Source organism: Trachemys scripta, chromosome 1 (genome assembly GCF_013100865.1).
Source record: "Trachemys scripta elegans isolate TJP31775 chromosome 1, CAS_Tse_1.0, whole genome shotgun sequence".
Lineage (NCBI taxonomy): Eukaryota > Metazoa > Chordata > Testudines > Emydidae > Trachemys > Trachemys scripta.
The window spans coordinates 308,707,412-308,730,735 of NC_048298.1; positions in this window are offsets into that span (position 1 = coordinate 308,707,412).

Below are 23,324 nucleotides of genomic sequence, written 5' to 3' on the forward strand. Positions count from 1 at the left end.
CCGGTGTTTGTCCCAGGACTCTAGGCTATGTTCCTCGGGTCCCAGTGTCAATCGCTGGCGGTCTGGCGCAGATCTGCAGAAGCACGTCACCGGTCCCCAGAGCTCCAGTTCCGAGAGCGTCCGAGTCAGTCTCCTGGCCCTCAGCACTGCTCCGGAGGGTCAAGATGCCAGGCCCCAGAGTCCTGTCACTGGTGTCCAGATCGCCAGTATGGAACACCACGGCACGTCGACAGTCTGAGACATCAATCCTCTCACTCCCACTCCCATTCCCACTCCCGGTCTACGGAGAGACACTGCTCTCAGTGTGTGGCAACGTTGATCACCAGGGTACCATCACTCATCCACAGAACGCTGTCGCTGGTCACCGGAGTCGTTGCACCGAGAGCCATCAGCCCAGTACAGTCCCCAACGGAGATCTAGGGAGACAGCCGACGGGGACAGGAAGCCTCAGTACCATCCTGGTCCCCCGGACAAGTCTCTCCCTCCTCAGGCTTTAACAGCGAGGAGGAAGACCTACCCACAAGCAAAGGCCACCCACTGGGGATATTGGCATTCCCCTCTGGGCCACCATGGCTGCATGGCCACATGGCCAGTGGTCGGCCCCTTGGCAACTATGGAACCCTTGGGGGTTTCCTTACCTGTCGCAGAGACACAGGTCAGTCTCAGGGGCATCTGAAAGTCGGTCAGTGACTGTCTCCCTCCCGCCCTCTGATTCAGACGCGGAGTCGGAGCAAGCTCCCCAGGAACAACCATCCTCAGCCGAAGCTTCCCTGGCAGAAGCGGTGGAGTTGGAAGACCCACCTGTACCTGCCTTCTCCTCATCTTTGCCCAATGAGGTGATAGCGGGGACTTTCTCACATGGTCCCCCAGTACGATGCCAGGGCCCTCAGATTCCCTATTTGATGTATTAAGTGCAGCAGCCTCCTCCAGAGTGGCATTGCCAGTCCATGAGGGAGTGGTGAAACTAATCAAGGCCCTGTGGCAAACGCCCTCCTCCTTGCCCCCCATCTCCAAACGGGAGGAAAGAAAATACTACGTCCCCGCTAAGGAGTTTTAATATCTATATACCTATCCTGCCCCAAGCTCACTGTTGTGTCGGCAGCCAATAAGTGTGGCAGACAGTGTTACCTGCACAAAATTCTCTGTTACTCGCACACTCTAGGGCACCCACCTTTACCCAGTTCCTAGGGCTCAAGGCATAACCCTCTTAATTTAGACACCCACCCTTACCGTGCCATGGGCTCAGGGCGTAACCCTACACTCTGCGGGTTTGTGGGGTCTTTTACCAGTGAAAGAGCCTTACACAGTAATATCCTACTTAACCTCTATTTATTAAGTTACCAAAAAAACCTGCACACGCTAAACGTTCAATGCTCATCACACCCAGTCCCAATAAGGCAGGTGAACTTTCCCTGCTGGCCAGTCAGGATCAGGTCATCTGGGGGACTCCAGCTTCTGCACGGTGTGGTTGGCAGGGTGTTGAGGTCTGACAGCTCTGATCTTGGGGCTGTGTCCTGGAGTTGGTTCCTTGAACTTTCTTTTGGACTCCAGTTTATACAGTAAAACTTGAGTCCTGCTTAGTTATACCTTAACCAATCATTTTACTAAAATTTTGCTAATCAATCCCAACATATTGTGACACAATTCTCTAACCAATCATACCCCACCACCTTAATTAATTTACACCTAGCAAAATGAATTATGTAACACAGGGAAACAATTAAAAAAAACAGACAGATCATATAGACAAATAGAGAAGTAGGGACCATAAAGACAAAACAATAAAGAAATGAGATTTCACAACCACAACTGTTGATAAGTGAATTCTTGCCAGACAGAATGCGATCAAACTAAGTTTTCTTTAACCATCTTAAGATTTGTTTCTTTATCTGGTGATGGTGGGTACCATTAGGACAAGATCTCCTTCTTAACAGCTTGATATTACGTTGTTTTAATGTAATTTAGATGGAATGTGAGGCTGTGACTTCCTGCTTCTTAGTTAATGGCTGCTGCTCTCCTAATATAGACAAAGGCTTTAGGCCTCACAATATGGCTACAGGAAAAGGCCTTATCCTTACAACAGGGCCAACCAGGATAGACGCCTAAGAATAAGGAGGCAAAGAGGCTCGATCTCTTTGGTAGAAAGATTTATTCTATGTCCAGCGTCCAGCTGAGAGTGTCCAACCATCAGGCCTTGTTTGGCCGTAATATTTGGCAGTCTATGGCCAAGTTCATGGACTCGCTGCAGAGGAGCCCAGGAAGGAATTCTTGGCTATTCTCGATGAGGGCAGTGTTGTGGCCAGGGCAGTCCTCCAAGTGGCCTCAGATGTGGCAGATTCTACGGTCTGGACCATGGCTTCAGCCATTTCTATGAGGCGTATATCCTGATTGCAGTCGTCGGGCGTGTCAGTGGAGGATCAGCAATCCATCTAGGACCTCCCATTCAATGGCCTGCCACTGTTCTCGGAACAGACAGACAGTAAATTACACTGCCTAAAAGACTCTAGGGCTATCTTGCGCTCTCTGGGCCTTCCATGCTGGGGCCTGCGAGGAAGCGGTTAAGAGGTTCGGGACCCAACCTCGATCAGAGCCCTTCCGCAACAAGAAGGGCAATAGCTAAAAGCGTCAGCAGGGCCATCAGCTGGCCCCCTCAGCTCACTCAAGCTCTATCCACAACCAACCAGGTAACAAGAAGGCATTTTGAGGGTGCTCTTGAGGGCCACCTTCCAGCCTGTGTCCTGGATACAGCATCCCTGTTATTTTTCCAACCATTTGTCCCCCTTCCTCCCTACCTGGGCCTTCATAACATCGGACCAGTGGGTCCTCAGCACAGTAACAAGTTTATTTCTATACTTCCCTCCCACCCTCCATCCCCATCCCTATGGGACCCTTCTCACAAGCATCTGCTCATTCAGGAGGTGCAAGGCCTCCTGCAGGTGGGAGCTGTGGAGGAAGTCCCTTGGCACCGGAGGGGAAAAGGGTTTTACGCCCGCTATTTTTTGATCCCAGAGGCCAAGGGGGGGCCTACGACCCATCCTCCACCTGCAGAACCTCAACAAATATCTCAAGGAGTTGACGTTCTGCATGGTCGCCCTTGCTCCATCATTCCTTCCCTGGATCCAGGAGACTGGTACTCCACCATTGATTTGAAGGACACTTACTTTCACATATCAATTTCCCTGGACGATATTCCTGGTCAGGATCACGCACTGTCAATTTGCAGTGCTCCCCTTTGGCCTAGCAATGGCACCAAAGGTGTGTACAAAGTGCAGGTCAATAGTGGCAGCCTACTTCACATGTCAGCATATCCAGATCTACCCATACCTTGATGATTGGTTCATAAAGGGCTGCTCCAGAGTACAGGTCCAGCGCAGCGTCGAGACAGTGCAAACTGTCAAGCTCTGGGCCTGTTGATAAACTAACAAAAATTGACATTGGTTCCTGGTCAAAGGATCGAGTTTATCAGGACAGTCCTCGACTCTACCCGAGCCAGAACCTTCCTGCCAGAGGTCAGGTTCAGGGCAATGTCAGATCTGATTGCCAGCGTCACTGCCACCCACTCACCACTGCCCAGATATGCCTCAGACTATTGGAGCAAATGGCTGCAGGCACATATGTTGTTCGGCACGTGAGACTAAAACTACATCCCCTCCAGATGTGGCTGGCATTGGTCTACTCCCCGGCCAGGCATCACCTGGACAAGCGCCTCATGATCCCGCCATGGGTACTTACTTCCCTACAATGGTTGGGTACTTACTTCCCTACAACCCAAGGTTGGTGTTGGAAGGAAGTGCCATTTGTGAGCCTGCGACCCATGATCTCCCTGATATTGGATACGTCCAACCATGAATGGGGAGCACATCTCAGTACACTGCGAACACAGGGGCTATGGTCGAGAGGGAGCTCACACTTCATATAAATGTCAGGGAACTCAGAGCCATCCGTCTAGCTTGCGTGGTGTTCCTTCCCCACCTATCCGGTCGAGAAGTGCAGATATTGACAGACAACACAGCCTCCATATTCTATGTCAACAGGCAAGGGGAGGTTGTTCGTTGGCTCTGTGCCAGGAAGCCCTTCACTTGTGGGACTTCTGCATCTGACATGTGATCCACTTGGAAGCCTCACACCTCCCCGGCATCCGGAACATGCTAGCAGATTGCCTCAGAAGATCCTTATTCTCTCACCACAAGTGGTCCCTCCACTCGGAGGTTGTCAGGATGCTCCTCCAGAAGTGGGGAGCTTCCCAAGTGGACCTGTTCATCACCAGACAGAACAGAGTGTCATCAGTTCTGCTCCCTGCAAGGCTCGACAGAGGTTCATTTTCCGATGCCTTTCTCCTGCCTTGGTCAGGCGACCTGATATCTGCCTTCCCGCTGATTCCATTCATCAGCAAAGTCTTCTTAAAAATCAAGAGGAACAAGGCATGGGTCATTATGATTGCCCCAGCATGGCCTCGCCAGCACTGGTTCGGCAGGCTCGTGGACCTGGCCGTAGCAGACCCATGGGCACTTCCCAGCCTGCTCTTGCAGGATCACGGTTGGCTGCTGCACCGGAACTTGACCTCACTCTACCTCTCAGCTTGGATGCAGAATGGTTGAATCCAGAGGAACAAGCCTGCTGTAGTCAGGTGCAGCAGGTCCTCTTGGAGAGGTGGAAGTGTTTCTCCTGCTGGGCAGTGGAGCGGAGTATCTCCCTGACCCATTCTGGATTACCTGCTTCAGTTAAAGCACCAGGGTCTCGCCTTCTATCAAGATTCACCGGGCGGCTATATCAACCTTCCATCCTCGCATCTGGGGTAGATCAGTATTCTCGCATGACATGACTTTCAAGGCCTTTCAGGAACTTAATCGAGTCTTTTTGCCGGTCCGGGACCCGGTCCCCCAATGGGACCTCAACCTAGTCTTCTCCAGGCTCACAGGTCTGCTTTTTGAGCCTTTGGTTTCTTGTTCCCTTTCCCACCGATCATAGAAGATTAGGGTTGGAAGAGATCTCAGGAGGTCATCTAGTCCAACCCCAACCTGTCGTGGAAGGTTGCGTTCCTTGTAGCTATTACCCGGCGAGATGAGTCTCCAAGATTAGAGCTCTTACTTCAGAGCCCCCGTACACCGTGTTCTATAAGGACAAAGTTCAGCTTCAGCCCCACCTGGCCTTTCTGCCAAAGGTGGTATTGCACTTCCGTGTCAGCCAGGAATTTTTCTTCCAATGTTCTGTCCAAAGTCTCACGCGACGAGCAAGGAGAGGTGTTTGCACACTCTAGATGTCAGACATGCACTGACTTTCTACTTAGAGCACACCAAGCCCTTCCGCAGGTCGACTCAGCTCTTTGTTGCGATAGCCGACAGGAGGAAGGGCCTCCCGGTGTCCTCACAGAGGATTTCAACCTGGATCGCCGCCTGCATCCGTATTTGTTACAAGACTGTGCCTCCTCCGATAGTGAAGGCTCATTTTGACAAGGGCACAGGCATCTTCGGCTGCTTTCCTGGCGCAAGTCCCTATCCAGGACATATGCAGGGCTGCAACATGGTCCTCGGTGCACACATTCACATCTCATTATGCCAGGGGTTCTCAAACTGGGGGTCAGGACCCCTCAGGGGGTCACAACATCATTACAAGGGGGGTCGCGAGCTGTCAACCTCCACCCCAAACCCCGCTTGCCTCGAGCATTTATAATGGTGTGAAATATATTTAAAAGGGTGTTTAATTTATTAGGAGGGTCGCACTCAAAGGCTTGCTATGTGAAAGGAGTCGCTGGTAAAAAAGTTTGAGACACACTGCATTATGCCATCACTCAGCAGGCCTGAGATGGACGCAGGCTTCGGCACAGCTGAATTGCAATCGATACGCATACGTCCATGAACTACCTGCCTCCGGTGGTACCGCTTGGGAGTCACCTACAATGGAATGGACATGAGCAAGCACTCGTAGAAGAAAAGACTGCTACCTTTTCCGTAACTGGTGTTCTTTGAGATGTTGCTTATGTCCATTCCAAGACCTGCCCTCCTTCCCCACTGTCGGAGTTTCCGGAAAGAAGGAACTGATGGAGGGGGGAGCCGGCAGCGCCCCTTATACCAGTGCATGTGTGTGCTACTCTGGAGGGTGCCAGAGCCAGTCCTCTATGGACAGCACTCAGGGAAAATCTTCTGGCACCAGTGCATGTGGTGAGCTCACACGCCTACAATCGAATGGACATGAGCAACACATCTCAAAGAACACCAGTAACGGAAAGTAGCTGTCTTATCCCTTGGGATTGGAAGGACCCTATATTTGATGAAAATTGTTTTTCACTAACCACTCATCATGAAGTCTAGTGTCTACGTGATGAGCCAAGGGCTGGAATGCCTAAAGAGACTGCATTTTTGACTTCTTGTTAACCAGCATGGCATAGTATAATCTTTTGATAGAATAACCACCAGTTTGGGGTGAGTCTGCCCTATTTCTCAGCAGTCTCAGCATATTCAGGATATGGCATCCTCAGCTGTGACCCACCAAGGCACAGTGACAACATGTCAGTAGTATTGACTGTTCCAAGGGACTTATGGATCCATCAGAGGCAAAGCTAGTGAAAAGATTATGTCTAGCAATGCAAGTTGTGATGCTTAGTGCAAAACATCCAGGGGGAAATGATCTGTTTAACCTGCACCCCGGGTGCTAAACTTAATTTTTAAAAAGATGCATTTAAATGACACTTGTAATTATAATAATTGATCTCCAACAATATGATGACAGTGATTCCAGAATAAAGTTTTAGATGAGTCCAGGTTGAAGCTGAAAACTTCCCCCTACTATGTCTACTTCAGTCTGCTACAAAATGACTTTTACTTATTTGGACAAAAAGACTTCCCATTACACTTCATCCTTAATATACAGAGCAGAGCACCGCTGCTGCCATCGGAACTGGTGAATTCTGCCTTTCCTCAGCAGGCAGTAACATCCATTGGTTTGAGCAGATCTTCATATTGGGATTTAGGGGAGGGGATATTGAGCTTGTTTTTAGAAACATTTTATTTTATGTGACCAGGGGTGAGAAATCTTTCATCTCTCAGATAAAAAATCCACCCACTCTACTCTTTGTTTCCTCTTCTTGACAGTCTCTCTTCTTCCACATTATTCACATTGTGACAATCTTGGACCTCTATTAAATTTTCACCTGTGGGTAGTGTTTCAAACACCTTCATCTGGTAGTTGAGATGTTATTTGCTTCTATGCATCTTGGAAAATTATGGTGCTGGGTCTCTCTCTCTCTCCCCCCCCCCCCCCCCCCAGCATCTTTGAGTTCTTGCATTGTTTTGAATGCAGCAGGCTAGCTAATAAAATTTAAAATCAGGGGTTTTAAAATTTCCTTGACATTAATCTTTTGGAACAAAATCTGAATTTAGCTATCACTAAATTTCTCTGATCAGGCAGGGCTGATAGACTGAGTTATGCCAGCAGGCAGGAAGATGGTAGATGTAATGGAGTTAATCATTGCCAAGAGTGTACTGAGCAGCATAAAAACTTAAGAAAGAGTCTCTGTAATAAGGACCTTACAGTATAAATACGATACAGGCCACTACATTTCAACACGGAGGGTTTAATCATGAGCTTGGCTGTATGCCCACACAAGGGAGTAGAGGGGGAATAAGTCCTTTAATTCCGCTGTGCAGGCTACCTGCATCAGCAGACTCTGTGCAAGGCCAGAGCAGCTGCTGGGGGGCTGCTGCTCCCCCACTCATACTGTAGAACATCCGAGTTACAAACACCTCGGGAATGGAACTCTGAAATGGTCGGAACTCTGAACAAAACCTTGTGGTTGTTTCAAAAGTTTACAACTGAACATTGACTTCATACAGCTTTGAATGCATTACTATGCAGAAGAAAAATGCTGCTTTCCCTTTTTTTAGTAGTTTACGTTTAACACAGTACTGTACTGTATTTCCCCCCTTTTTTTTTGGTCTCTGCTGCTGCCTAGTGGCATACTTCCCGTTCCAAATGAGGTGTGTGGTTGGCCGGTCAGTTCGTAACTCTGGTGTTCGTAACTCTGAGGTTCTACTGTACAAGTGAGCAGGCAGGAGTAGCAGTTGGATGGAGCTTTGGCTCTGTCCCTTGCTGCACCATCAGTGCGGTTGAGATGATACGGAGGGCCAAGAAAAGGGCTTGAGTAGCTGACTTTCACCCATGGAGCAAGGGGGGAGCATAGAGAAAACTGTATCTTTTGAGAGTCACAATTCATTCCCTGTCCTGTCCCAGGAGCAGGGCAGGGAAGTGCTGCCCCTCAATTGGGTAGGGCTGTGAAGTGTCAGTACAGACCCAGAGAGAGAAAGGAGGTCTAATCTTGAATCAGTGCAGATAACTTTGAGGGATCATCAAGTAGCCCCTCTATTTTAAAACGTGGTGGCTGGTGTGAGGAAAAGAGTTCTTCTAGCTATCTTATTCTGGTTCATTTTGAAACCTGTACAGTGAACCCACAACTGTGAGGAATCTTCTCTTAACAGCACGCCATGCACTATAGCTGGAAGATTCTGTAGCAGTGTCTGTTGACCTGCATGTGCATTGTGTACGACGCCTTGTGTTCCAGGTGAGGTTATATGAGGCTATGCAGGATGACAGTTCCCTCTTACCGTCACTTGGTGAGTGTCTGAATCCTCGTTCCTCCATGCTTGTAGCTTGGCTGCAAGAGCGTTCTCATCCATTCTACATAGTTCATTGTTCTTGTTTTCTTGTAATTAGTGTAGTTAGTCTCCGCTTACCCCGCTCGGGGCCTGCCCCCTCCAAGTTCTCCAGGGGACTATGCCCTGCATTCTGGGGTTCAAAAATGTTGTGTTGTGCCCTCGCTCATTATCAGTGAGCAACGAGCACCAATGTTCCCTTTACTGCCTCGGGGAAGCATATCTCGCTGTGATATTTGTAGATCCTTCCCACCGCAGGCCCGCGAGGCTTGTCTGCTCCACTTCCGTAAATTCCTCATGGAGTAGGCTTTCTGTCTGCACGTACAGTCTAACCCAGGACCTTCGGATCTGGCGGTGCCCCACTCTTCACTGGCAGTGAGTACCCCACCTTGCACATACCATGCCCCAGATCCAGTGGTACCCCCAGTGCAGGACAAGCCCAAACATGAGAGCCACAAACATTTTCATGAGTATAGCAGCAAGTCCCCATCGTGAACGGCCGCCAAGTGCAGCATTCCATTCCCAAGACATACCAGGTCAGGCGCGATGTCATGTGGGGACCCTGCTGCACTTCTGCCTAAGCTTCCCTATTCTGAGGGTAAACCTAAGGGGAAGAGAGATGTGATGATACCAGCGCCTGACTCACCAGCCTCCCGTTGGGACCGCTCCAGGGTACACACAACCAGTGCAGCCAGCATCTCCACACTCCGCACCACAGACACCACCGTGCTCCTCCGGCTGTCCTAGAGACATCCCCTGAATGTGTTGACCCCTCTTTCCTTCAGCACACCTAGACCTACCCTACCTGCCTTCTCCATGGTTGCATTACCAGAACCCCCCCACTTTAGTGGACACACAGCTTTTCCTGGTGCAGGGGTCCTACCTGGCCCTCAGTCGCAGACCACCCATACCAAAGGCTCCCTTGCTACTGGATCTCAGACTTTGATGCCTTCTCGGAGACGGAATCATCCTTCTCTCACATTTCCAGGCAAATCTTGGGCTCCCCTGCACGGACATTGGACCCATCAGGGAATACCCCTACACCACCACCTTGGTACCGATACCTTTCAGGCCCACCATACCCCCAGGACCCTGACCCCTTGGCTGCATTGGCTGACCAGGTACCCTTACCTCCGGCCATACCTGCCTTCTCAGGCCTTACATCCTTCTGTCCTGGCGCCTGCACCAGAATTGTCGAGCTCCGACCCTGAAGCAGAGCTGGTACTGCCGATTCCACCAGTTCCTATGGCCGCCGCCTCGTCTCCAGATGACATCTGAGTCCCGCCTGCCCTCTTGCCTCCGGATAATCAGAAGCAATACCAGGAGCTGCTGCAGAGGGTTGGTATTGATTTGGGCGTACCCCTAGAGGCAGTACAGAACCAACATCACCAGTTGTTGACTATCCTCTAGCCCCTTGGACCATCTCACATTATGCTACCCATTAACAATGCTATTCTGCAGCCTGCACAAGCAGTCTGCCATATGCTGGCCTCCTGTGCCCCCATGCCCAAAAGGGCAGAATGCCGGTATTGTGTCCCCTCAAAGAGGGTAGACTTTCTCTTCTCCCACCTGCTCCCCCCCACACACACACCTTCTTGGTGGTGTTCCTGGTGACCCAGCGGGCACGACAGCACTTGCAAAGCTTTACCCCTCTGGTTCGGCCGGCCCAACGCCTAGACCTCCTGGGCCATAAGGTCTACTCCTCCACGGTGCTGCAGTTTAAGATTGCCAACTACCAGGCTCTGCTGACAAAGTATGACTTCAACAACTGTGCCAAGCTAGCAAAGTTACTGGGCAACCTGCCTCAGGACAAAGAGCGATGTTTCCAAGCCCTTGTGGAGGAAGGCCACCTGGCAGCCAAGGTGAGCCTCCAAGCTGCTGTTGATGCCGCAAACACGACTTCCTGCTCCCTTGCCACAAGGTGTTGTCATGTGCCAGGTGTTGTGGCTGCAGTCCTTCGGCTTACCGCAGGATGTCCAGACCCTATCAAAGACCCCCCTTCGTCAAGCTCTTCTCAGTGAAGACGGACGAGTCCCCTCCCTGAAGGACTCGAGGGTGATTCTTCAGACTCTCAGGATATACACCCCAGCACCGCATTGGAAACAGCAGCAATCCTTCCATCCCTGGTCATATGCACCGTATCAGGTCACCTATCACCAATACCAGGAACCCCTGCAGAAGCGTCATCAGTTCTAGTGGGTCCCCTTTGGCACCTGCCACAGCCACCTCTTCCTCCTTGGCCTGGCAGTAACCCAAGGCCCAGTTTTGATGTGCAAGTCAAAAGCTGCAAGCCTCCCAACACGTCATCACCCCGGCCACCATGCCACCTTTGAGGACCATCTTGCCCCACTCGCCTACAACTAGGGCAAGATCACTATGGACCGTTGGGTCCTAGAGATCATACAGCATGGTTACTCTATCGATTTCTCACCTTCTCTCCACACTGGGGACCGCCCCCGGATGCCTATTGGGGGTCTCTCCCATCACAACCTCCTACAAGACGAGGTGAATGCCCTTCTTGCGAAGGGCGCAATAGAACCGTTGCTTGACTTCTTAGTCGGCAGGGGACTCTACTCTCCGTACTTTCTCATCTCGAAAAAGGGAAGAAGAGCCCTATACTTGATCTCCATCTCCTCAGTACCTTCATCAGAAAGGCAACATTCCTTATGGTGACACTCGCATCGATAATTCCCTCCCTTTCCCAGGGAGCCTGGTATACAGCTCTCGATATGAAAACTTTCCACCCAGACCACCACAAATTTCTTCACTTTCACATGGGTGACAAGCACTACCAGTTCAGAGTTCTCCCCTTCGGCATCACAACGCCCCCAAGGGTCTTCACAAAAGTATTCATGGTCGAGGCAGCACAGTTGAGGCGTCTGGGGTACTCAGTGTTCCCTTATTTGGATACTGGCTTTTGGTTGTGCCTTCCCATGCCGAGATTACGTCAGTCATTTGTGCACTCCACTCTCTCCTCACTACTCTTGGTTTCTGTATCACTGTGGAGAAATCGGTACTTGTCCCAATGCAGACAATCAACTTCATCAGCGCATGCCTGGATTACATGGTGGCTCATGCCTTTCTCCTGGCAGACCTCTTCGCTGCCCTGACAACTGTGGTGGTGGACTTGCGCTGCAACCCACGCATCATGGCGTGTTGTTGTTTGTGCCTCCTCGGGCACATGGTGACCTTCACCCATGTGATGCCACATGCCTGCTTGCACCTGCATTGCTTCCAGATATGGCTCCTGTTGGTATTCAGACCCCATAATGCTCACCTGGACTCCACATTCGTTGTCCTCCAGTTGGTTCTGGCCTCCCTTGTCTGGTGGATCGACCCTTCCAAGGTGCTGATTGACACGGCCTTCGCCGCTCCTGTCCTGACCACCACTTGACCCATGGACCTCTCCCTTGCCAGTTAGGATGATCACCTGAACGAGCACACCACCTAGGGGGTTAGGACTCAGCTCCAGGCCACATGCACATCAATGTTTTGGAGCTGCAGGCAGTTCGCTTGGCCTGCCCCATGTTCCTGCTGCTCATCCACTCCCGTCATGTTCAGCTCCTCTCCAACTGTACGACAGTGGTGGCCTACATCAACAGGCAGGGGGCACCAAGTCCCTGTCACTCTGTGCACAATCCTATCCGCTTCTGGAACGGGTGTGGGTGTATCCACCACGTCACACTCCACACGGTGTACTTCCCGGGCATGCAAAACTCCCTGGCCAATGTGCTCAGCCGGACCCAGTACCTTAATCACAAATGGAGCGGAGAGTGAGGTTGTGGAGCTCCCATCTGCCATACCTGGGGCACCCGTCACTGGGACCTTTTTGTCACACACAACAACCACAAGTTCCCACTCTCCTGTTCCCGGTAGGCCATGGGGCACGACTTGGCGGGGTGAATTCTGTTACACCTTTTTCCCACCCCCCATTCTCCAGGTCTTCTGGAAGATTTGCTGGGACTGGGCCATGGTCATACTGGTAGCTCTGTTCTGGCCCCATCAGTTTGGGTTGCAGATCTTCTCAGACTCACTGCCCGCTACCCACTCCCCCTCTGAGCAGTCCTGGACCTCCTTGACCAGGACAGAGTCCACCATTCCAATCCTGGACCTCTTTGCCTCACAGCCTGGTTTTTGGACAGGGCTCACGTGTAGACAATGCCTGTTTGACGCCACATCCTTATGCACAGTAGACAAGCCTCCACAAGAACACGCTGAGTGGAGAAATGGAGACATTTCACCTTCTGGGCTCAGCACCATTACCCCCTCCTCGACGTGATCGCCATCCCTGCCATCCAGGACTACTTCCTGGAGTTTAAGACTTCAGGCCTTACTCTCAGCTCTATCTTGGTCCACCTGGCAGTGCTTACTTCCTTCCTCCCCCCTGTTAGATGGGTGCTTGGTATTTACTCACCCCACCACTGCCTACTTCCCGAAGGGGCTGCTGAACAGCTTCCCACCGATGGTCAACCCTCCCGCCCCCCTCGGAACCTCAATCTTGTGCTCTCCACCCTCACCAGACCACCCTTCAAGCCTCGAACCACATGCTTTCTCTCCCACCCCTCCATGAAGGTCATCTTGCTTGTGGCTATCACTTCCGCCCGGCAAGTCAGCGAATTGACAGCCATGATGGCCGACCCCCCGCACCTCCCTATACATGCCTTCATGCCAAATTCCTACTGAAAGTAGTCTGAGTTCTACTTCAACCAGTCAATTTGCCTCCCAGTCTTCCATCCTAAGGTGCACGCCACTCCTGCAGACAGGACCCTGCACTCACTCGACAATCGCCGCACACTTGTGTTTTACCTTGACAGAACCTGTGTCTTTCATGCCTCTCCATGCCTATTCATGTCCATTGCAGACGGATCCTGAGGTCAGGCCCTCTCCCATTGTATCTCGAAGTGGGTCTCTGCCTGCATCTGTGCATGCTACCAGTTGTCCACCACCACGTCACCTGGCCGGATTACAGTGCACTCAATGCAGGCGCAGTCAGCCACCTCTGCCTCCCTGGTGGTTGTATCCTGGCACAACATCTGCTTGGTGGCGACATGGCATTCCATGCATACCTTTGGGACCCATTATGCCATCGCCCAGGGGGCGGCACAAGAACGGTCCTGCAGATTGTGATACTTCTTGCATCCATGCACCCCTCTCTGTGTTGATCACTGCTTGCTACTTACTCACGTTTGGATACATCTAGGGACCAGCACTTGAAGGAGAACAGGAGGTTACTTACCTGTAAATGGCGGTTCTTTCAGATGTGTGGTCCCTATTTGTATTCCAATACCTGTCCTCTGTCCCCTCTGCTGCAGACTGCACTGCTCAGCAGTAAGAGGGTGTCTGAGGGGGTGTCGTCCCTCAAAGTCTCATATAACCTCACCTGGAACACGAGGCTATGTGGGTCAATGGACACTGCTAGAGAAATTTTCCAGCCCTGGCGCATGGTGCGCATGCACCCCTGCATTTGGAATACAAACAGGGACCCCACATCTCAAAGAACCTCCAGTTACAGGTGCGTAACCTTGTCTTTTATAGACTTAATAAATGTAGAAGCCTTTTCGCACTTGTTTATCCCAATCTCTAACGAGGTCCCCATTCCTCAGCCAGATGCCACTGTCTGTCTGAGGTGTTTTTGCCAGTTACGTCATTTAATTTCTAACAGCTGAAGTACAGACTTAAATTCAGATCATCACTAGCTCTAATCCTTTTAAACAATCTATATTTCAGAGATCTTCCTGAGTAGGGCAACCTACTGCTAGAAAATGGGCGATGATGGCCCAGCGATCTGCAATCCCTGATCCTCAATCGATCCCGTGATCGGTACTGGGCCCTTGGAGATGGTCAGGGCTGGTCCTGGAGTTCTTGCCAGGAGGTGCATGCCTCAGAGGGTCTGCGCCAATCTACCGGCGAGGTACGCCTTGAATCATTCCATCAGTGCCCCTGGTATGGAGACCAAAGAGGGCTCTGCTGAGCCTGCCTCTCCAGTCCCTGAGGTGTGACGGCTCCGGGCAGGTGCGCAATAGTGGGAGGTCCCTCTCGATGGGGAATGGTGCCGCTGAGACGGGGACACACACTTAGATCCCAATCTGGGTTTTCCCAGAGATCGGGGTACCGCTGGAGCTGGTGTGGGCAGCACTGATAGTGTCAGGATCTCCTGAGCTGCTTGAAGGGCTTCCGCCATCAACGGCACCTGAAGCTGGCTGGGGCCTGCACCGCTATCCAGAGTCACAGGCGAAGTATGGGATGGGCTGCAAAACTCAACTTGAGCTGGGGCCGGACTTCCCGAGGGGGATGTCAAGCTCTCTGACATGGGTTGTGGCTTGTTCCCTGTCCTCTCCTTTCCTGTACAGGAGGTAGGAGATATATGCATCCGAAGAAGTGGGCTGTAGTCCACGAAAGCTTATGCTCTAATAAATTTGTTAGTCTTTAAGGTGCCACAAGTACTCCTGATCTTCCCCTCTCAGTCTTTTTCGGCTTCTTGACCACAGCCAAGGAGGGAGACCAGTGCCAGGTTGTGGACGGCACCGGGGGAACACAGCACACAGAGGCCACAGGGCTCAGTGCTGGAGTGAGTGCCGACTCCATTAGGAGCGCTTTCAGACGGATATCACAGTCCTTCTTCGTCCTAGGTTTAAAGGACTTGCAGATACGGCACTTGTCACTTATGTGCTCTTCACCTAAGCACCTTAGGCAGCTGGTATGTGGATCGCTGACAGGCATAGGCCATTTACAACAGTCGCAGGGCTTAAAGCTTGGGGGCCGGGGCATGCCTGGTCCCCCGGCTGAGTCCTGTTCAGGACTAACGAAGAGTTTGAGAACTATTCCTAAGGGTCACTATACAACTATATTACAGGTTTTCAAAGTTCGTAAGAACAGAGAAGGAATCAATGCTAGCTGAAGCAGCAGACGTTCCAGCACCATCACTGGCGGCAAGAAGGAACTAGGGGTGGGAGGAGCCCTTATACTGCGCCATGCAGGCGCCACTCCAGAGGGCGCCAGAGCCAGTACCCTATGGATACTGCTGAGGGAAATACTTCCAGCACCGATGCATGTGGGAGCACACATGCCTAATATAGAATGGACATGAGCAAGCACTCAAAGAACCACAGCTTTTTCTGTCTATAGCACTTAAATATGCTAGCCTAAAAAGAAACAACATTTACAATCTGAAAGAGCACTTTGAATGTTCTGCAGAACCCTTCTTCACTCAATGTGTGTCAGCTCTGGTTATTATGGATGGTCCAGCCCACACTGCACTTTCAACTAACTTTGAAAAAAGAATGTTAACAGTCTTTCCCACACTAATCTCAAGCATCATTTGCCTGGCCTGTATTAAGAGATCACAGCATTTTACAACAAGCCCGCAGCTTGATTTTTAAATCACTATTTTACAACACTTTAGTCTGTGCTGGCCAGCTAACCCTCAAAAAACATATTACCTGCAATAGAGCAGGACTAGGCCCCAGGTTTAGAACTGCTTTTTAAATGGAGCTAAATTTAATTTTCAAACAGAATTCAAAACTCAGCGTAGAGACAGCCTGAATGTTGTTAAGAATTTTTGTTCCAAGGATCACTAATTTCATAAATCACTCTCTTCTGCTGTTGCCCCATTCGCCTTACATTTTAAGAATGGAGTTCAACCAGAAATAATTCAGGAAGGTGTTATTACTTTAAATATCTAATGGGTATGACGTATAGACCTTTTACAAATATGGCTCTGCCATACAGCTATAATGATCATGCTTGTAGCTTAGTGTGTTTCTGTGCTAATTTTATTATTGTTAAATCTGCTTTGTTTTTCTGTGTCTTTTTGTGGAGGTTACAAAAATATGATCTCTTGCAGCCCTTAGGATAGGAATATATTAAGGACCAGCAGAAGACCCTGGGGTCTCCTAAGGTCTGCCTTTGTGCTTCTGTAATTCTGGACAATTTACAGTACTTTAAATTAGGTGCTAACTGGTCCAGTAAGACCTTTCTGGAAGGACCCAGTTGCTGTTAGAACAATTCTTAACATTGATGGTTGGGTTCTCTGACATGGTTTTTTTTTTAGTTTTCCTTCGTTGTCTTTTGCCAGGAGAGAATTAGCCTTTAGATATACTTGACGTGCTGTTCTCCCTAAGGCACAGGAATCAAAACTATTTCAACTGGTATGTGAAATGGAGCATTGCACAATAGGCAAGGGAATTGTCCAACGACAATTCATGGGACTCTCCGATTCTGACCACATCGTTTTTGCATGAAGCCCAGCACTACATCCAGCTAGGGTAAGATAAAATAATTGTGCATGCCTTTAAAGGTGTATTAATTTTCTACAGTTTTTAATAAGCCTTGATGATATAAATGGCACCCTATCAATTGATAATTTTATGTATAAAGATTAATATGTCTATTTCCAGTGTTAGGAATTATTGCTACATCCCTTTTTTCTATGGCATTAAAATGGGCATACTGTGTATAAATACCACAGTAAAAAGTGGGCTGTGCACAAGTGTCTGAATAAATATGTTCTAACATTAATAATAATCCCTTTACTGTTGCTCTTTTTTACATATAAATGTACCAATTCATATGAGAATTTTAATTCACACTAATGAATAATAATGTAGGATACCAAGCCAGAATGGGGGTTGCCTAATGCATGCCTTCTGCTGTGATCTCAGTTATGTAGGGCTGGGACTGGTCAAACATGTAGGCTATAAAGAAAACACAGAAGCTGGTGATTGAATGGATGGATTCCTTCTGAGTCAGCACTGAACTAATACTCCATATGATGTCAGACCCAGAGCCTGCAAACATACGTGTTAGGCATACTGAACTCAGTGAGAATACTCACATGCTCAAAGTTAAGCATGTGCACAGGGATTTGCAGAATTGTGACGTTAGTCACAATAATTGGGGTGGGAGACAGAATGGGGGAAAAGATTATTTCACTTAACCATGGAACTAGTGTTACAGGAGTGCTCTGTAGCTGTATATATGTAAACCGTTCCTAGATAAGGTGCCAGTAGATGACGCTCAGAAATATGTAGCATAATTCCTGGCTTTTGTAGAATCAATAAAACTTCTTGTTGTGCATTGCACATGGCTGCCTCTTTGCAGCTATTTATATAATTTCTGCACAGTTAGCGAAATTGTTTTACTTGCAAAGCACTGCAAAAAAGTTTTCAATAGCAAAGAATCCAAGTTTTGTGTGGGATGGAAGTAAGTTTGGGTTTGAAATGGGGAACAACTGAGACCTAAAAGAGCAAGTTGCCTTTTAATTCTTGTGGAAACCTTAATCAAAAGTGATGAGTAGAAGATTCACATTCAAATCTCTTCCTAATAATTAATGTCTTCAGCCCTTAGCTCTTCATTTCTAGTATGCCACATTACTTCCAACTTCCCTGTGTTCTTAAGTCATGGGACTTGATATTGGTAATCAGCTATAACTGCAGGGTTCTTCTAGACTGAAGAGTATCAGGTATCATATTATTTAGAAGTTGGTATGATCAAGGGCTTGTCTACACAGGAACATCCAGAAAAACTAATCCAAATTAACTAAAGGTGTGAATTTGAAGTGGATTAGTTAAACTGCATTAAATCCCTGAGTAGATGCTGCTGTTCAAAATTAAAGTGGCCTTAATTAGGTTTAGCTTAATTTACTTTTACTTTCCTGCCTGGGGGCACTGGAAGTGTGTGTTTGCATGCATGTACTTTCCTGCGTGGGGGCAAGAGGATAATGCACAAATATCTATCTAGGAATGATAGATGGTAATATCAACCTGTCTTGAAAGATATGAAATCCTATCAAGCCTATGCTTTCTGCAGCCCAGCAACTCTCACAATTCTGCTAGGTATGAGCTATGGGCTATCCCTAGGCATATGCGGGTGCATAGGGCACTGGAAAACTTGGGGTACCATTCCCCTCACTGACCGTGGCTGGAATCCTCTCTTCTCCAGCCCCTCCCCTGTGCTGGACTGGCTTCTCCCTACCCCTGCCCCCTCAGTCCTTACTCAGCTGGCCCGCTGAGGGCTCCAGCTCTGCTGCCACAGCCACAGAAGCCCAGAGTGGCACGGTGGCCCAGCCCATCGCCATGCGGAGTCCCTCCCTGGACCCTGCCTGCCTGCGCCGCTCGGTCTCCAGTGGGGGCCAGGACAGGAGGAGCAAAACTTCCATGTGAGTTGGGGGGGACGGGACGGGACTTAAAATGACAGTGCGTTCACTGTCTCTCATGCTTCCCTAACACACACACACACAGAGACTGGCTCTCACACCCACATACACTCTGCTTCTCATGAGTCACAGTCCCCCACTACAGATTGTTTCACACACTCTGTCACACAGTCCCCCAACATGCAGTCTCTCACGCACTGGCACACTCTCTCTCTCTCTCTCATACACACACTTGTTATTACTGCTTGGTACTTCCTGTCAAAATGCTCGTGGTGAGCCAGGAGTGGCTAGGGGCTGCAGGAGGGCCGTGGGCTCTGACAAGATGCAGCCCCCATGTGATAGCGCAAAGCCTGCCTTGAACCACTGCCGTAGCATCTGCTGTGTACAAAGCACAGTGTGTGTCAGCAATGGGGGCGTTCTGGGAGTCCGCAGGTGGGTGTGGTGGCTGTGCCACCTTGACACACTGGGGTCAGCGGTGCTGGCTGGGGACTGCCTTCAGTGGAGCATAGGGGCACCAGTTTAATAACAGTGTGTAGGGCCCCATAAATCCTAAGGATGGCTCTGTATGGGCTATTCCCCTCCTATCTGCAGTTTCCTAAGGCAGTTCAAAGCTTTAGTACAGCCTATGCTAGCCACGCCCCCTTCTCCCAGGCCTGCTGTCTGATCTTCTGCCTCTGCCGCAACAGTCAGTGGTGCTCCATTTGTGAGGCAGTGTTAACAGGCTCTACAGAGGACAAACTATGCCCTGCCTGTTCTCAGTCAGCTGACCCTCTCACTGCTAGGGCACGGAGCTTTGACTCAGACAAACGTGTGGGGACCTCCAGCCCCCCAAGAAGCCATGACTCCACCATAGAAAAATTCAACCAGGAGACAGAGAGGCTACATGGACGAGGAGGACTTCATTCAGCCAGCCCGGGGCAATTTAGGACCCCAAGGATAAGGCCCTGGTCCCACCCCAAGTCCTGAAAGGGGTCCTAAGTGCCCAGGGGAGAGAAGCAGGGTCCCATTCAGTCCCCCTTCCTCCAAGGTTGAGCCAGGAAATTCTGGCGGAGTCCCTCTCCCCCAAGTTGGGGGGAGAGTGGGAGCCTATAGGAGAGGACTCAGAGGGAGACATTTCTAGAAGGCTCAAGGTCCTATGAAAAACAAGCTGCAAAAGACCCTTGTCAGAGCATAGCTGGGCAATTGTTTCTTCAAAGTGTGGTGCAAAAAAATATATATATATATATAAAATAAAATAAAAATCCCCATCTCCCCCCCCCCATCAAAAAGGGGAAAAAAACAAAATTACAAAAAGCTCAACATGCATTTGTCCTCCGACTCAGACACCTCCTCCTCCTATCACAGAAGGAGAGAAATCGGTCTCAGATTCTGGACAGGACACAGACAAAATGCAACACAGGCATTTCCCCCTGAGACCTTTTGAAGCCATGTGTAAAAGGATTGTATCCCGATCCAGATCGAGTGGGTCCTCTATGGACAAAGCTCAGTGCCAATACCTCCCTTACAAATCCTGTCCCAAGGCCGTGATTCTCCTGCGCCCAGCCTTTGAGGAGATAATCAGGGATGAGTGGCAATATCCTGAAAAGGGTAAATACATTAACAGGAATGTTCTCAGATTCTACATTCAGTAAGAGCTAAAGAATGCCTCACAGATGGGCCGAAGGTCAATGCTGCTGTAGCATCTGTAGCAAAGGATACGGTTATTCCTTCTTCCCCAAGGATCCAACAGATACGAAGGTGGAACCCACCCTTAGAAGGGACTTCAGTGCTTCCTCAGATACCTTGGTAGCCACTTGCTATGCTCAAACCACACTGTCATGTCTGGATGATTTTAAAGTCCTTAAGGGCAGAGTCCAACCTGACTGTCGATACTTAAGAAAATCTCCCTAGCATCAGCATTTGTGGCAGATGCTTCAAGGGATGCTGTGAGTTTTTCTGCCAGGGCTGTGGCGTCCAGCTCAGCAGCCAGGAGACACACATGGCAGCATCCCTGGAATGTAGATAATTAGATCCTCAACAACAAAAGAACTAGATAAATTCATGGAGGATAGGTCCATCAATGGCTATTAGCCAGGATGGGCAGGGATGGTTTCCCTAGCCTCTGTTTGCCAGAAGCTGGGAATGGGCGACAGGGGATAGATCACTTGATGATTACCTGTTCCAGTCAGGCAACATGACAACAGTTGCATACGTAAACAACAAAGTGTAGCTCTGCATGCAGAAACAATGGTGATAATGGAGTGGGCAGAAAAGACTCTCCCTTTCCTAAAGGCAATCCAAAAGGCAGACTGGCTGAGCCATCAACAACTCAGAACGGCACTTAAACCAGAAAGTCTTCAAGCTGATCGCATGGACATTTGGTCTTCCTTCACTTGACCCGTTGGTCAGTCATAAGAATTCAAAGCACCAGGGAAGCAGACCCCAACTCTCTGGGCACAGATGCACTGTTGCACAGATGGTCTCAGGGCCTGCTATATGTGTTCCTGCCCTTCCCTTTCATAATGAAAGTGACTCAAAAGATAGGGTGAGAAGCAAGGGTGATAGTACCAACTCCACACTGTGGTTCTCTGACCTGCTAGAATTAAAGCTCAAACCACCATTGCAGCAACCGGCAAGGCCAGATGTCCTTTAGCAAGGACCATGCCTCCTTCCAGAATCAAACTGTCTTCATCTGACAGCCTGGCTGTTGAAAGGGAAGCACCAGTTTCACCTGGCTCATCTTCCAAAATGATGGGAGCTCTGTCCTCTTGTAGGAGAGCTTCCACTCTAAAAGCCTTTTCCTCCACCCAGACCAAATTCAGTGTTTGGTGTCAGGAGCTCAGAGTAAATTCAAGAGACCCTAGGATTCCAGTTATTCTGGACTTCCTTCAAGTAGAAGTGGATAAGGGACTGCAGCCAAACACCATAGCATGCCAGGTGTCAGCGATCAGTAGTGTAACATTTGCAGGATCCTTGGGCGGCTTCGCCAAGAACCCTCAGATGTGTAGGTTCCACAGTGCAGTTCCCCAGGCTCCAAGCCATGCTCGTCATGCCGCAGGACGATGCCTGTTAGTGACCCCCACAACAGCAGTTTGAAGTGCTTGGGGGAGTCCCATAGAAAGGACAAGTGCAGGATCTTCAAAATAGTTTGTCCTAGAACCCAGAAGGAGCGGGATATCCACTTGAGGCCCTTCTCATGGAGGCTGCGCTTCATCCTGCATCTGAGCCCTCCTGATTGGACTCCACGCCTAGCACGTCAGCATCAGTGCAGAGCGCATGCCACCAGCACCGGGCCCCTCCCAGCACCATTCCCCCTCACTGGTGCCTAAGAAGAGGCAAAGGAAGAAGGGCTCCCTGGCACCAGAGGGGAAGGGGACTTTGCCCAAAGGACCTATGTCAGGCCACATGACCACCGCGGAGCTTCAAGGGGGTACAGCCAGGAATCTGCCTCCGACTCCCAGGAGTGGCAGGGACCCCAGCATCTCCTCGAGATGGTGAGCTTTGTAGTTGCAAAGAGTTCCTTTAGAATTCAGTTGACAGGTTATAGTCCAATGTCCAAATCTCATATTCTGGGCATACCAGCATAACTGGGACCTCAGTCTTGTGACTCAAACTTCCCATGATGAAGCTTAAGCAGATCTGAGATGACAGAATCAGGACCCAAGGATCTTTTATACAATTTAATGTCCTCTTTGACAAATTGGGAGTTCCTCTGGGAACAAAAGGTAATTAGGATGACTTTGAAGGAGATCCAGTGCCAGTACTTAGCTATAGAACTAACATAAGGCAATTTGCTTGTTCCTCCACCATTCACAGTACATTTCAAAGAGAGATGTTTACAATTTATTTAACTGCTAGGATGTTCTTTTGATCTCTGAACTCTAAACAGCATAGACAGTGACTGTTGATTACATTGTTGACCCTACTCATATATATGTAAATACACAAACACTATCCCGCCACATCTCTTTTGAGGGTTATTTATTTTGCAGGATGTTTAACCCTTACTGGCCATGCATCAAAACCTCCCATTTGAGGGAGCAGGGCTCTTCTCTGAGCTCTCTGATGCAAGGCTCCATGGCCTTAAAGACTCCCATACCACTCTCCACTCCTTGAGCCTTCATGGTCCTCAGCAGGTTGGAAGTCATTTTGTCCTCCGCCTCCCCAGTCTAGGTCCTGGGGGACACCCTGACCAAGCATCTACAGGAAAAAGGATAGAGACAAGGGGTTTAAGTGGTAACACCCTTCGTCTTCCCATTCATCGGCCCAGCCTGGCCCTTCCAGAAGCAGGCATTTTGAGGGTGTGTCTGAGGACAGTACCTCAGTCACTTCCCAGGATCCACCTTCCTGCTCTTCCCAACTGCCTGCACCCCTTCCCATTGACCTGGTTGCGGAGGACCTCGGACTATTGGGTGCTCAACATGCCATCTTTGGGCTACACCCTGCAGTTCTTCCTGGATCACTGCCTGCATTTGCTGCTGATACAATTGGGCAAAGGTGACCCTTCTGGCGATCATGACTAGGTCATGTTTAGGTATTTTTAGTAA